Genomic DNA, 17024 nt, shown 5'->3' on the forward strand with positions numbered 1-17024 from the left:
TCTGCTTATTAGAGAATGAAATAAACTCTTTATTTTTGCCTTAACTAAAACAAATACTTCATGACACTGATCTCTGAAAGAACCACAGTAAAAGCAATGTATGCCAGATCAAACACCAGCACATTCTGAGTAGCTTCAAGCAGAAAGCTAGACACCTTACATTTGAGATACATAGGAAGGAAATATTAGGAAATAATTTTAAAGTATAAAAAGGAAATAGAAAATATGCAAGGACCACTGGGAGAGAGGAACAGAATGGAAACAAGATGACTGTGGAATGAACACAGGGACCAAATTTCTTACATTCTTAACAATAAAACAAAAGACGCAAAAAATAAATTACATTAGAACAGCAAAAATAGAAATCAAAAAAGTAGTATGACAACAGCAAAAATAGAAATAAAAAAAGTAGTATGACAACAGTGGGCTAAGTTTCAACAGCAGTGATTTGAATGAAGCACTAGGCAGGGGCTTGAGGAAGGATGAGATGATATAGAATGCAATTTTCCAGAGTTCACAGCAAGGAAGAAGCTTGGAAAATTTTTAGCTGAATCAGCAAATTAAAAAATGATTGAATCTTCAGCACTACTTTGGATAGAAAGAATTTGTAGATAAGCCAGACATGAAGAATGAGTAGAAAAGACAAATTAGTTGGAAATTACTAAAGTTGTAAGGTGAAGGGAACTGGGAAACCTGAAAAAATTATGAATACTCAAGGACGATGGAGCCCTGATGGTGGATAAACCTTCCAAGATACTCAAAAATGAGGGTGTGCCACACCAAAAGCAGGAAAGAAAAAGTCATCAGTTTGCTGATGCAAAAGCAGTTTCCATAAACTCAGTTGAAAGCTTTGTAATTCTGTTTCAAAGACTGAAAAGTCAAACAATGAAAAAAGCTTTCTCTCAAGTGTAGGATCTTAATGACAAAGGAACACATTGGGAAAAGAAGCTGAAAAAGGTGGTTAGTAGCTCATTGGTTTAATATATTGATCAACTAGTTGGTGCAGAAAAGCAAAGGGAAAAAGTAATTGAAAGCTACATTTCTTTAACTCTGCACTCTGGACATGGCAAGATAGGCCTAAAACTATATTTCCCACTTAAACACAAAGAAATTTACTCCAATATAGTGCCTTGAAAACATCGTGCATTTTAAGTAATGTCACTATAAATACTGTGTTTACCATGGTTTGACTTAATTTTCATATTATTTGCATGCTTCATAATTCTGCTTCCCACATAATTGATGTGCCTTTATTTTTTTTCTGCAGCACTTATACAGGGAATAGAACCCTTCACATCAGGGAAACTCAAAGAGGTCTTCTAAATAAAGAAATAGACAAGAGCCAATCCAGCTAATCAATAGCCTAAATATTTTTAAATGAAAACAATGGGCAAGAGCCTCAGAACTACTTAAATGTGTTTAAACTCCGATAGCACAATGGGCACTTAACAATGCTTTAAACAAGCAGCTAAGAGTTTCTCAGAGCAGGGAGTCCTTGAACAGCATAAAGGTAAGGGAACCAGTTTATATTTCCTGCTTTAAACCCTTACATGTGGGAAATGAAGAGGGAAGAACAACTCCAGCAGTGTGGGGGAGGAGGTTGACTGTAGTGCTGTTCTCACTGCAGTACCTTACTTGGCAAAGCCTCAGCCAGCTGAACTGAGATCACTGTAAATCATAGCCCTGGCACCTCACAACTGAGTAAGGAGGAAGTGAACAGAAAACACGGCTTTTCTTTCTACCATCTACATCTTTTCCCATCAATCAGAGATTATTCAGGTGTATACCTTTCACAAACATTCCAGATAGTCTAAACATAAAAATGAAAATTTCCTCTATTGCCTGGGTTGAAAAAAAAGCACATTGTAAAATTAAAAATTAAATCACATGACTTTATGCAAGAATAACAATTAAATTGTATTTTTTAAACATAATAGACATACTGTAATCAAATTTCTGAGCTATTATTTGTATCTTTAAGAAATGTCATCACAGTTGTTTCTCTTAGTTTCAGACAGATTAGAGTTAATTAAGGTCAGTTGGATCAATGAGATTTAGTTATCTTTTTCCAAGAAATTGTTAGTTGCCAGTGTCAGAAAATAAAAGAAACAAAACAGTAAACCTGAGCAAAAATATGTCCAATAAGAAGATAAAGAATCTCTACCCATAAATATATTTGTACCACAAACATTCATAATTGATTAATGTATAACATATATTATATATATATGCCCCTATATAGAACATGCAACCCCTATGTAAAACAAATCTTGTTATGATTGAAATTTGCATGTAAAGTATGAAGGTGAATTTATTTACAGCACTTTTTCCTCTGCTTCTTGCAGTGAAACCTCAACTTAAAAACAAAATGAATAATCAAATAAATCTAAATCATTTACAGTTTTTTAAATTATGTCTTTAATCTAGTCATTCGCAGAATAATTGCGAGAAATAATTCTGGATTTCTGATTTATCAAAGCTTATTCATTTCTACATATGCATTAAAATTACAAGTTCAAACTTTGAGAATAAGAAAAGGGTTAAGTGACAAGTGCTGTTGAATTTGATCATTTCTATCTATCTAACTCATCTGGATGGTAATTAATACTTTATCAAAGATTAAAGAGCCATTTTAGTGATTTGTTGATGATGAATGTTCAACTATTTGAGCTTTTACATAATGTCCTGGTTATGTATTAAGGAAGAACCGAAAGAATGGAATGCTTTCCTTATAACTGCAAACAGTCAAGGAGAGTACCTCTGGTGCCAAAAAGGTTATTTGTCTTCTGATCTGCCTTGAAGACTAACACCAGGGTCTTTAGAAGGAAGCTGTCATAGTACTTAATTCTGCCCTGGTGTTGATGTGTTCACCTCTTCCAAATAATTTCAAAGTATCATTAAGCTGGCTCAGATCTGGAACATGAAGCTGAGTAGAATCTCTGTCTACCAGGACACACAGCACGTCTGCACAGACCCAGGAAACTCACAGGGCATCACAGCAGTCAATATTCACTCGACCTTAAACAGAACAGGTGCTCCCAGCCACATCTTCAGCAGTACACAAGATGCTTTTCAGTTGCACCTGAGTGTTGCCCAAAGTGTCAGCTGGTGTGCATATGTTGCCTGGCACCAAATAGAAGCTGCTTCCATTTCCAGTGCTGTATCCCAAAAAATTCAGTCAGAAACAGTGCCCTCTGTATTAAAATCACTATCTGCAGATAAGCAGTTGTCACTTGTTCAGTACATGTTTGCAGTGTTATTGGCACCATGTGGACAATTCATAACCTTGAAAAACACCACCTTACATGAATTCAAGTATGGGGACTAGTTTATAGTGAAGCATCAAAATATCGATCTGCTGTTGACAGGGGTTTCAGAATGCTGATCTATAACAGGGAAAGAGCAGCAGCAGTGAGATCCTTTAACTAGCACAGTCAGATCAATACATTTCAAAGAGCAGTGCTGTGCCATGCTGATAACACCAGTTCAGGCCATCAGCCTGCACATCCTGTGTAGGACAACATTATCAAAAAAACGTACCTCTTATTCTTGAAAATTCTTCATTGTTCTGGAGTACCCTTGATTCTGTATTCATATTCTCTTCTGTACGGCCTAATCACACTTTTGCAAATGCATTTATAATTTGCTGTACCTCTGTTTCTCCATCTGTCAAACATGGATAAAAATATTCTTAAATTACAGAGTTCCTGTGAGGCTTAATTTATTAATGCATGTACTCCTAGATTCAGAATTGAAACACACACACAAATTACTATTATTATTGTTATTACTGTTCCATTTCAAAAATATTTTGAAACAATAAAAGAGCCAGCAAAAGATGGTATTTTGAAAGCATTGGTTGTTATATCCTTTTGAATATTACCCTGCTGAAGTTATCAATCAAATCCATTTTCTCATACGATATACACATATTTTATCATCATTTACACAACACGTAAAATCATTACAACTGATGTTTGGTTCAAAAGAACCAGAGTTTTCTGAAGTCATGAGTAAGTATTTTTCTTAACTATATAAAAAACTTTAGAGAGTGAAAGCAGGCAACATAACTATGATTTCTCTTGAGAATTCTTGATAATAATACTACTGTCTATTATACAGTGCACATGATGACAGTTTGGGGTCTATTAGAATTTCTGAAACAACTCTTTTTGCATGAACTCATATAAGATGGCTGAACACTGCACCAGAAATTATAAACTGTGGTTGTGCAAGAGGCTAAGTCAAAATAGTAAAATTTAAAAGCCTGAAGCAAATCACAAAAGCTATATTTAGGACTGTAATTCAGGGGCCTTATTTCACAGATACTTAGCATTGCTAGTTGCCCTACATGCCATAAGCAATTTCATCATGGCAGAAGTGCCACCACTAAATGCCTTACATATTTGCAGGCTGCCATTCTCATCCTCTGGCACCCTGAATCCTGTGTAGCCACAGGTGTGCAGAACAGCACTGCAATCAGTTTCTACAACTGACTAGGACTTGCTATTTATATCTTAGTAGCAGGATATCAGCTTCATAGCATCCTACATACAACTACTGTAAGAGGCAGTATGTTATATGCATTATATTACAATTATATTCTGTATATTACCTTTTGTCCCCAGAGGAAGTATGTCTATAAATGAACAGGCCACAAAATTACCCTATAGAGGTTTAAAACTGAATATGTGTAGTAAATCCATTAATTCTAGATAGCGAAATTTTATAAGTGCACACAGTAATTCTCAGGAAGATTTTCAGACCTTCACTTCTGCCAGACTCGCACTGCACACAGTCTCTATCATAAATCTTAACATCACTATTAACAGACTTGGTTGATTAGGAAAATTGAGTGGTAGAGGTTAAGTGGATTCAGGAAGCACACTATAGATTTGTATAAATTTTCATAATATTTTGTTTTCTCTTTTCCCAGATGGTAGTAGTAATTCTTTCAAGCAGAGTAGTCACAGCTGTTGTCTTTAAATACTTGGCAATTTTGCTTACAGTAAGATTAAGTTACCTCAAAATTTGCAGTATTAGCTTTTACTTTGTACATTTGAAATAAGAAATGTTTTAAATACTGCTAACAAATACAGTTAGTTTACTGAAAACACATATGTTGTGAACCTAGCAGGAGCAGTTTGAGAAATTACCACCCCCAGCCATTTACTGCCACCCCACAGCTGGAAATTACACCCCACACACAGCTGGAGCACCCTAATTGTCCATATGGGCAGTTGTAGTTAGTTTCCATGAAAATGAGACAGCTACACCTCAGTCAACTTCAGAGAAACAGAAGAAATCTTGGCAGTGGGATAGACAAATGTGGAGGTGGTAAAACAATAGAACAGAAAAAGGAAAAACCATCAAACTTCTGTTAGAAACAAAGAAGAGCTTGGCTCTCCCTCTTTTGTTCAGGAGATATACTTTAGCCAATACCTTTGTCCTTGCCTGAGCTTTGCTGTTGGTATACAATCATACAATCATTCAGGCTGGAAAAGACCTTCAAGACCATGGAGTCCAAACGCTAATTTAGTACTGCGAAATCCACCACTAAAGCATGTCCCTCATTGCTACAACTACATGTCTCTTAACACCTTCAGGGATGGTGACTTATGTGCATGTTTATACCCAAAAATTACGACAACCATCCCAGAGCCCTAAAAATCCTTGTCAAGGAAACTCAGAGGGGCACTTTACCTACAGCCTGGGCCCCCTCTCCTCACAGAATCTTGTGAATTTTTTTTCAAATGCTTACTTGTCTGGGAGAGTTCTCAGCCTGGCACAGAAAAGTATAAAGCAAAGAGAGAATTAGCCCTGTGGGCTTACGAGAACTTTTACACTGGAAAGAGCTGCTCCTACCTGCTCACATGAAATGTGTAGCAGCTAAAGAAGAAGGACAAGGTCTAAAAAAATCCAGTGGAATAAAAAAAAAAACTTTTCTTCCATCTACTTTCCACTGCCAGGAATCATTCTTGGATCAAATATCCTAAGAAATTGTTCTCACAAAAATTTAGATGTAAGTGCAGTACACTATCATCCAATGACTGAAGGTTACAGCATTCATATAGGCTATAAAAAACATATATTGAAATAGAATCATAGACTGGTTTGAGTTCTAAGAGATTTTAAAAGTTCATTTAGCCCAACCTTTCTGCAATGAGCAGGGAGATCAGTGACATGAGTGAGAATGAGGACCCACGTTTTCCTTTTTCTGAGACAAGATATCCTCTTAAGAAATCCCTCAACTTCCCTTTCTGAAGCCATTTCAGTACACTTAAAATACAGAAAAGAATATATGAGCCTGCAGAGTGAGAAGGATTTGAGACCCTTGTGGGTACTACATTCTCCTGGGAAACCTGGATATCAGTCAGTGCTCCCATGAATATTTACACGAAGAGAAAAAGCTCCTAGAGGCGAGATTAAAAGAGGCTCCGCTGAGAATGCCCTTTTTGGGAGCAAGCAGCAGAAAGGCACTTAGGCACTGCTCATCGCTGTCAAGAGCCTGCAGTGCGCCGGCTTCAGAGAGGAACCCAACCAACAAAGTTCCCATGCTCTCCTCTTCCTTCCCTCATCCTCTAACACATTCAGGTATGGGGCAATGTTACTTTGAGACCACACCGCTATAAATCAGTCAATTAAATCGTTACAGCACAAGAACAACAGCAACACTCCACTTGTAGCTGCATAATTGTTAGATGCTTACTGTGGTGATAAGTTACAGTATGCCAAACCAGTTTATGGAGAGATGAGCATTTCAATTCATCTCCCTTAAATATCTGTTCAGGATGGAATGAATTCCCCTCTGGAAGAGCACAGATGTCTACACTGGCTATGAAGGGAGACAAGATAAAACTATTTAAAATAGACATTCAAATTTTTTATTACTGAAGTTAGATGACTTCATCTCCCAGGAATTCACTAATGGCCACAGTAGATGGCAGCTGAGAAAACGTTTCAAATGTGCCAAACTTGTTTCAGGATAGTCCCTCTTCCTTCAGATGCCTTTATCCTTTGTGTATACAGCCCCGATCTTCCTTGTTATCAGCTTCCAATGAAAATGTTGGTAAAAATCAGTGCTTTGCAATATTGGTACACCACTGGATTATTGACTCTACCTCCTTTCTGAGTGGTAAAAGCTATTGTAAACCATAACATAACTCTGAAAATATAGTAACATTTCGTTTCCCCCATGTAAATCATATTGAGGATAATTACCTACATACAACTTCAACTATTCTTGCGCTGTTCAGTCACTTAAAACAGTGGGAGCCCTCTGCAGCTCACTGTTGCTTCCTTTCTTTTTTACTGCCTTACATATTGTAGTCTTGACAGTAAATTTTATCAACTCCCTTCTCCTTTCTTCATTGTGGTTGGACATGGGAAATAGCAGAGGTGTTAGTAAAGGCTTCTGTGGGTCTCCACTGATAACCTTCTACCACTGTAGAATAGCTCATTTAGTCCCACCCTCATTTCTCTGCCTTTCAGGTGGCAATTCACAAAGGGACTGTTCCATCTTGCCATGGGGACAGCTTTGATTCCATACAAGCATTCTGCAAAAGACCTTTGTCAAACACATTTTGAAAATCCAAGCATAGTATGTATACTTGGATATAGCAAGCTGAATCCTCCTTAGCTACAGCACATCTAAGAAATTGCTTCTATGTTTTATAAACTTCAGATTTTCAGAGTGCTGTGGAGAGTGTATTTATGGTTAATTCATATATAATGCAGATTTATTCATTCACTAATACAACTTGACATGATTTTTTTTTAATAAAAATATCCCCTAATATTTCTTACATTTTAATAAAATAGAGATTACACGAGTAATCTTGCCTCTCCAAAGTCAAAATGGGCCTCATAAAAGTTGGCATTTACGTGTAGATTATACATTATTCTGGAGATAACACATGAGGTTATCAGTTGTTTTACAATTACAAAAGAAAAGTATCAATAAAAACTAGGCAACATAAATTAAACTTATTTTTGTCAATAACACCCAGTCATGATGAGTCCCTGTCTGCCCACCTGTTTATATTAATCTTTTAGGCAGCATGAAATTAACAGCCTGTGTTCCACTTGTAAAATAATTTTATTGATAGGCTGTGCTTTAAAAGGTTTAAATTTCTCTTTTGCTTCCATTTTTTAAAGAGCTCTTCCAAAGGAGTCATATTTTAGCAAAAAAATTCTCTCATTTTACATTATGACCTTAAGCAAACTAGAGAGCAACATGTGCCTATTGTGCCATCTTCAGGTTATTTTTGGAATAAAGTTATCCTGGATTTTGCCATCTTTCTAAAATAAATGAGACAGATTTTATATTTTTCCTTTATGAAAGAAATCAATACTAATGACTTCAATTAGGGAAGGCTAATTGAAGGCTAAACAGAAAAAAAGTTAGTTTTACCACAACATAAAACAGCTTCTTTTTCTTCATCATGACAAAAATGGTCTCAGATCACTACTCTTAGTTGAACTTTTGTTCTTTTTCCTAACACAATGAGGCGATTTCCCTGTGTTTCCCTGTTTCAGTAGAATTTATTTGTGGAAATTCACAGTACTGTTGTTCATATCTGAGCTATATTAGTTACTTTATGGGACTTATGCTATGACTTTTGTTTTTGTTTTTTATTCTTTATTTTTACAGCACTGAGCATCGTGGGAAATGACATCACACCACACTCTTTTGGTGAATGACTTCAATTTTATCCTGACCTGACTCTCCAGTGGAATACTGTATGGAACAGAGCTGAAGCTTGTTTTCTGATGGTCTTAACTTGTGTTCCCTCTTTAATGCCTGTATGAACAATTCTTGACAGAAGCAAATGTGATTTTTGCAAAATGTATTTTTAAAAGCATCTTGACTAGAGCAGGGAGTTTTCCTTCTCACATAGGAGCAAAGTCTATTAATAACCTCTACCTTAAAATTCAGCACAGCTCTGGTCATTCTGAAGACACAGGGTTGTCTGTTGTTCTCGCGCAAATTGGTGTGAATTAAGTTAACGGGCTCCGTATGAATGGGAGCTATGAATACAGCAGGATCTGGCATAACTGTAGATTAGGGTGAGCCTTATCTGAACAGAGAGGAATGCACAGAATCCAAATTAATTTTACTCTAACTAATTGATATTGTGAAAAAAAGACCACAAACTATCTGCATTTAACTGCACTGACATTGCACTTGCCTGGCTCTCCCACACGCCAATGTGAAACACGTCCTTTCTTGCCAGACAAGTTCTATTTCTCCTGAGGAGAGCACAGACTCTGTAAGCCTCATCCTTGCTTACTGGAAAAAAAAAAAAAAAAAAAAAAAAAAAAAAAAAAAAAAAAAAAAAAAAAAAAAAAAAGCTAATTTCTTAATAAAAACTGACAAAGCAAGAAACTTAGAAGAAACCACTAAATTGATAGTGGAGTTATCACATGACAACAAAATTATAGCATGACATGAACTCCACCTTATGCAGCACAAGGAGATAAATAGAAAAAAAAAAAGAAACAACACCCCCCAAACCAGAATTACAGACCTCGTTGTGGATTTCCTTGACAAGTGAAAAGACCTGAGCATTTGTCTGAACTTGTATCTGTCTTTTTAGGCTGCTGATTACCTTGCATAGATTGCACTGGGAACAGTCATTCAGCTAAGTCATGTTTTATCATCCTTTTACTACCAAATTACTGATAGTGCTTGAAAGTTTACAAGACTAAAAGCTTATCGCAACACAAAAATTCAGGTCTTCTGTATTGAATTCTACTAATACAATTGGTATTGCATTTCAAGCAGGATATATTTTCCATCTCAGGTCCAGCCTCTCATCCACAGCACCCCCCATGTCCTTCTCAGCAGAGCTGCCCTAAATCTCTTCATCTCCCAGCCTGTTTTGATACCAAGGGTTGTGCCAACCCAGGTGCAGCAGCTTGCATTTAGTCTTGTTAAACCTCATGAGACCCCCATGGGCCCACTTCTGGATCTTCTCCAGGTCCCTCTGGATGGCACTGTGTCCTTCAGGTGTATTGATAGCACCACTCAGCTTGGTTTCATCTGTAAATTTGCTGAGGGTGCACTCAATCCCTTTGTCTATGTCATTACTGAAGATATTGACTAGTACGGGTCCCAATACGGCTCCTGACGGACAACATTTGTCACTGATATCCATCGACATTTGAGCCATTGACCACTACCCTCCAGATGCAACCATCCAACCAAATCCATATCCACCTAACAATCCAACCATGGGATTCATATCTCTCCAATTTAGAGACACTGTCAAAGGCTTTACTGAAATCCAGATCAATGACAGCTGTAGCCCTTCCCTTGCCCAGTGATGAAGCCACCCAATCATAGAAGACCACTTGGTTGGTCAGGCAGGACTGGCCCTTGGTGAAGCTGTGATGGATCCTTCAAATCACCTCCCTGTCTCCATGAACCTTAGCAGAGCTTCTAGGAGGATCTGTTCAATGATTCCTCTAGGCACAGAGGTGAGTCTGACAGGTCGTTGGTTCCCAGGGTCCTTCTTTCCACCCTTTTTAAAGATAGGTAGAATTTTTCTCTTTTTCCAATCACTTGGGACTTCACCTGACTTTTCACATGTCTTAAAGACTGCTTTAGCAACTACATCAGCCAACTCCCTCAGGACTCTGGGATGAATCTCATCAGATCCCACTTATGCATGTTCAGATTCCTCAGGTGGTCACAAACCTGATCTTTACTTAAGAAGCACTTTTCTCCTTCAGGCTCCATCCTGCTGTCCATCCATTCAAGAGATGTGGGAAGAGAGGTTGCCATTAAAGACTGAGGAAAAAAGTTGTTGAGTACCTCAGCCTTCTCCTTATCCGTTGTTAGCTGTTAACCAGCATTATTTACCAGGAGGGGTACACCTCCTTTGATGTTCCTTTTTGGTGTACTTACCTGTAGAAGCCCTTCTTATTCTTTGCATCTGTGACACAAAATTCAGAGGAAAGCTATCTGGACACCACTGCTCAAGAACTGTCTGGCCATTGCTTGGCAGGTGGTGAGCAACTGCACTCTCTCTCATTTGTTTTGTATAGTCTAATTATTATCATTATTACTATTATTATTACTATCACTACTACTATCACTTTCTTTTCTGTAAAGTGTTTTTATGTCAACCTATGAATTTTACAAACTATATTGCTAATGTTGCCCACCTTTTGTTGAAAGCAATTGATCCTTCATTGGTCTTTACAGTCAGCTTCCTCACAGAAAATACAGCATCTTCTTTAACTGTTTAACTTAAACTAAGTTTAATGGATCTCACTATTCACTAAATGCATTAAATTATCTGATCATATATGGGCCATCATATTCATTATAATTCCCAGATGTTAAAAAAATCAGTTTTATAAAAAAAGTTGTGTATCTTCTACACATTAAAGCAGTTTAGATATCCAAGATCTGATTATCTGCATTTATAATGGACATCTTCATCTGCATGATGGATGCAATCAGTAACAGCTAAAACCTCTCATCAAGTGTTATCTTAAAACAAGAAGTCCTTATTTTATTACCCATATTCATAACATTCATGAACTCCATAGACGAGAGCATAAAAATAGATGACTGTATAACATATGCACAATGGTTCAGGCTGAGAGCAAAGATGGGAAAACATTTCTCATGCCTGAAAAGCGCATGAGTGTGTGTAAGAGCATGTGTACATAGACTGAGATTCTATTAATCAAAATATCACACATTACTCACTGCCACCATTCACCAGCCACTACTTTTTGATTTATTATACTGATTTGTTTTTCATAACTCTGAGAACATTGACAGCTTATACACACTGATGCCAACAGAACTCCTACAGAACTTTCTTTCATGTTATACATCCAGGTCAAACATAGGAAAGTTCATACCCTATTGAAACAAATACTAACCCTAAAACTAGAAAATTTCCAATCCCCACTTCCATACTTTCTCCATGCATAGAAACACACATACTCCACATAGGTACATTATTTTCTGAACAGCAAAATAAAGGAAAATCCTGGAGGAATTTGCACCCTAGAAAGCAAGAAAATAAAGCAGGAAAATGCATAGTAGATCACTGCTAAAATACTTCCCCTAGTCATCTCTTGAAAATTTAAAGGTTTGCCTACCAGAAGATATGCTAGGAAAATCTTTTTAAATGGATGACCCTGAAGCTAGAAACATGAATACTAAATGGTGAATGTGAAAGAATGGAACTTTGAGGTAAAAGATTAAATTCTTCTTTCCTTTTTTGTGGATCAAAATTACCTTACTGAAAGATATTTAGTTGCAGTCTCACATTTAGAATTGTTAGTGAATCTTACTAAGCATTAATTTTTTTTTCTTACATTAGGCTTTTGTGGTTATCAAATGAATTGCATTAAAAATGTAGTTATATTTCTTTCAGATATAAATTTATTTTTATTTTTATTTTTATCTAAATACAATGAAAATCCTGTACATAACTACTATTTCCAACTGCTTTGAAAATTCTTGTCAATATTAATGGCAATCATGATAGCATCTCTGGTAGAAGTGCATCTTATACACGAAATAATGACTAAATATTATGAAAGGCTTTGCAAGAGTAAGTATAGGGCAGAACACAAAAGTGCATATTAACATCAAACTTGATATTATCAAAATATCTCTACAAAGCAATGAGATCAAACAGATAATTTACTTATTTCTCAGAGGTATTTTTTTCTTTCTATTTGCAATATATTTGAGGGGAAAAATTGCTCATAATTCTCTTTTCAAAATATATGCTTGTCCAAGTTTGTTATCTGCTGATGCTGTCCACTTCAGACACATAAAGATAGCAGTAAAGTCATACCCTCTCTTTTGAGAATCAGAAATCATAAATTGGAATCAATATTCTGTCAGATGAAAACAATCCCTGAAAAAAAAAAAAAAGTCCTTATCTGGGCTTTGTATTCAGGGCTGAAAATAAAAGCCTTCCTGAAGCAAAACCAAAGATAAAAGACTCTGAGAGAAAAGCAGATTTTCTGGCATCTCTAACCTAGTGAAGTAACAAAATCTCATGCAAAGAGACTGTGAATTGATACTACCCTGACCTGTAGAATTTCATCTGCCTTTTCTGTTCAGCAGCTGCAAGGCAATAGAGCCTTCATACCTTGAGTTTTGTTCTCATCTGCAATACCAATACTTTTACAAGAGAACTTTGGAAATCAGTTTTGTCAGTTTAAAAGAATAAGTTTTGCAGCAGCTCTTAGAAGGCTGTGATCAGGTATAATTTCTACTAAGAACAAACTGGCTGAAAACATTCCACTCTTCATGATTACAATTTGGCAATTACTTTAATGGTATGTAGCTATTTTTACTTATCTCATATGTTGTTTTTCCAGAAGAGGTTAGTAATTTTCCTTAAGTTATCATTCTGAGTTCCTTGAATTCTCAGACAAGAGTCTAAAAGTTGATAACCTTGGAGACTAGTCCTGAAAACACACAGTACCTCAAATCATATTTACAACCTCAGTACACGACAGCTACTTAAGAACACTTAAATCAGAACAAATAAAAGCTCATCTGAGCAATTGAATAACTTAAAATGTGCCATTTCTCCTCAGCTCCACAGCACAGAGAACCCAAGTTAACCCAGTTAGATTGAAGTCATTACATTCTCAATAGTAAGGCCCATAGCACAGGAATTAATTTCTGAATACAGAATACAGTTTTCACACAGCATGTTACATATTCCATGTTCTGCCAATTATTCATTTGCTTCAGTGTGTCTTTTCAGGAATTAAAAAAATCTGAAGAGCTCTCTTAAAAATCTCATCATATTCAGCAAATCATTTCTTTGAAAGGATTCCTCTGAACATCCTGCCAAAATAATTGTAGTTCATTTCAGTCCAGCATTACAAAAAAAGAATTTCACGAAGACATGTTTCCCTATTGATTATAACATCTATTTTATAGGTCTTTTCTGACTGAGCTGATTGCTGAGCCTCATGTATTGTTCTCTGCACTGCAGTTCTGCCAGGTAAGGTCAAGGTTATGGTCATATCCTGATCAGCTTTCCTGTATATGAGGATTAATGAGTTCTTACCACAAGAGTCTTGAACAAAGAAAGTCCCTCCAGCTTTACTAGTGGCTCGGTTCTTGTTCCATTCTTGTACTTCCATAAAGGATGCACGTCTGAAAGAGTCAGAGACAGACAGATGTTGGTGTGGTCAGGACTTTTTGCCATTCTCCTTCATGAGACAAGGAAGTCTCAAATTATGGAAAAAGGCAGTGCAAAGAGGGAAGGGCAGCCATCTAATTTGCAGAGATGTGGTTATTCTACAACATTCATGCACATTGTGTTTTTGTCACTACTAGAGTTGCAGCACACGTGTGGAAAGTTCATTGCCATAGAACAGCATCCACATTGCAAGTGGAGCATGGAGCACGCTTCATGGCACCTCAGTGTGCCACTTCAACCTTAGTTCTGGCACTCAGGAAACTCCTGCCAGTGTACCAGAGTAGCCCTTTGGGGGATTCATTTCAGCAAATTATACTGAGATGTTTACTTTTCCTTAGGTTTTTCATCTATCACAGTTTCCAGTTTTAAACATGAAATTCATAACTCTCAGGTAAAATCAATCTATTACTTGCAATAGTTGCATAGTTGGCAGTGTAATTAGCTAGACAATTTGAGTATAAAAGACCTTTTCAGTTTTTTTAGACCTTTTTTATCCTCCTGGCTCCCATGAAAGGGCAACCTGATAGATGACAACAGAAGCTGCTGAAATATTTCTTTTCAGAAGAGTAAAAAAATATGAACTTGTAAAAAAAGCCAGAAGCCACACTTGAATCCTGTGCATCATTAAAGTCACATCTAAGATCCTGCCTTATGACTGACCTAGGCATAAGTGTGCACTCACTTTGGAAGGCTCAGTTTCAAAGACATACAGATGGAAAGACACTCTCTGCACTTGCATGCATGGACAGTCAGCAAGGCAAAACAATTTGGTTTTCTACATATTCTCCTCCATATTAAGGGTTTTGTTGATTTTATATTAATCCAGAGGCAAAACAGTATACTAAAAGAATTTCAGTGCTCATGCTTCTACTTGAAGTAAGACATTTTGTTAAACCCTTAGTGGCCAAATCATAAACTCTTCTAGCTAGTGCAGATAAAGGCTTTTTCTTTCAAGATTTTACAATGTTTTACAATAACATTGATAAAGTGTAAAGTTAGTATGTAGGTTTCCCAGCTGAGATGAAATAAAATTTTATCAATTGTAGAGTTATTTTCATCCTCTTGATTTTTAATGTATGCATAAACCTTTTTAAATTACATTGTATAATTTAATAAGTAATTCTATGTTTGCACTACCTTTGAGTATATATTAAATATTTTATAAATGCAGTCAAAAACACTTTTTAAATGGCAGGGCAGCCAAATTACTGCAATAATCTCATCTGCTGATTGATTTGGATCCCAAGCTGCTTTTATTGCAAGAGAATTAAGTATCATTAGATCTAGGAATATATTTTCTCTAGCAATGTTTTGTTATACCTAATGAAAGACATGAATTGGGATATTTTTCTGAACTTCAAAAATGTCACTTTTCCTAACAAAAACACCATAAGAACTCCCAATTAATTTTTCCAAATATAGTCAGTGTATTACAAGGTAGTTCTATCCGTGTATAAGCAATGATGATAGTAACCAGTGGGGAAGGTCATTAGGAAGCCTTCCTGGGAATACTTACCAGCTAGATATCCAACATTTTGGGGTTTGGAGCCAGGATAACAAGGCTGATAGGATAGTAGACCATGGACTATAGATTATTTACTCAGCATGGGATTGCTAGCCTCAGCAAATAGTAGGAAAGGGAAAAGAGTTTGAGTCCCAGTTAAAATATAGTTTGAAAAGTAGGCCAAAAGATGAATCTAACAAAAAAGCAGAACATGCTGCTGAGTGTATGGCAAAAGCTTTTAAGAGGGTACAGTTATGAGATCTAACGTCTTTTGAAAAGCAAAAGTACCAAACATTATTCCACATATTTATTTTACCACTTGAGCAGCTCAGAGGCACCTAATGTACATTCTTCCACAAAGGCAACATTCTTCACAAACTTCACATTCAAGAGTCAAGGCACTTTCTCACTGCAGTTAGAAAGACAAGGTTATAAACTCAATAACACCCAACAATCAAGAACTCAGGATTCTAAATTAGGAAATATGACAATAAAGAAGAGAGAAAACATTGGTTTTCATGAAATTAGGAAAGAAAAGACTTTGCTTCTAGGCGTCATTTTTATAGGCATAAAGGATGCCCAGACTATTAATTTCTAATAAGCATATGATAATTTTGGTAATATTTTGTGGCATTCTCTTCTTGAATATCTAATATAAGACTAAATGAGTTTAATGGAATTCAGAAAATAACTTTAGAACATCCAAAATCCAAGACAGATTTTAAATTATTAAGATATTAATGATCAACTTCTTGTTCCAATTTTACAATCTGAAAGATATTTCAACCTTTTCTTTATAATGAGGCTAATTAAACCCAGCTGATAGTGATCTTTTTTGAAATAGTAGATCTGCCATTTCACATACTTTGGATCTTTTATTGATTCTGAGCTGATGTTTATAAAAGACTTAGACAAGAAGAAATTGACTGAGGTTAGAAGAAGCAATGAAGCTGTGTATACATAGAGCAAAATGGACCATGTTTTAGCTAAAATGCTGTGGCTTACTGATGAAAATTACTGCATAAAGGTAGGTATTAGAATTATTAATCAGAATTGTCAAGCGCAAAGAGTAAATCAATCAAAAAAGTAGAGCTTTATTTCATTACCTTTCTTTTCATTTATAATAGCCTTAGTTGTTACTTATAATTGCATTCAGAAAGAGTTTTTTAGACAGCACTGTTATTTTCCAGTGGATTATGTCCCTTTAAGTAAATCCCATTGTGTGTCTAAACCAAACACACAACTGAGATCAGAAGCAGGTGTTAAAAAAGCTATTGCAGATTCTGAGTTTGTGAACATTTCAGTCATGACCTCAG

This window comes from Sylvia atricapilla, chromosome 4 (genome assembly GCF_009819655.1).
Source record: "Sylvia atricapilla isolate bSylAtr1 chromosome 4, bSylAtr1.pri, whole genome shotgun sequence".
NCBI lineage: Eukaryota > Metazoa > Chordata > Aves > Passeriformes > Sylviidae > Sylvia > Sylvia atricapilla.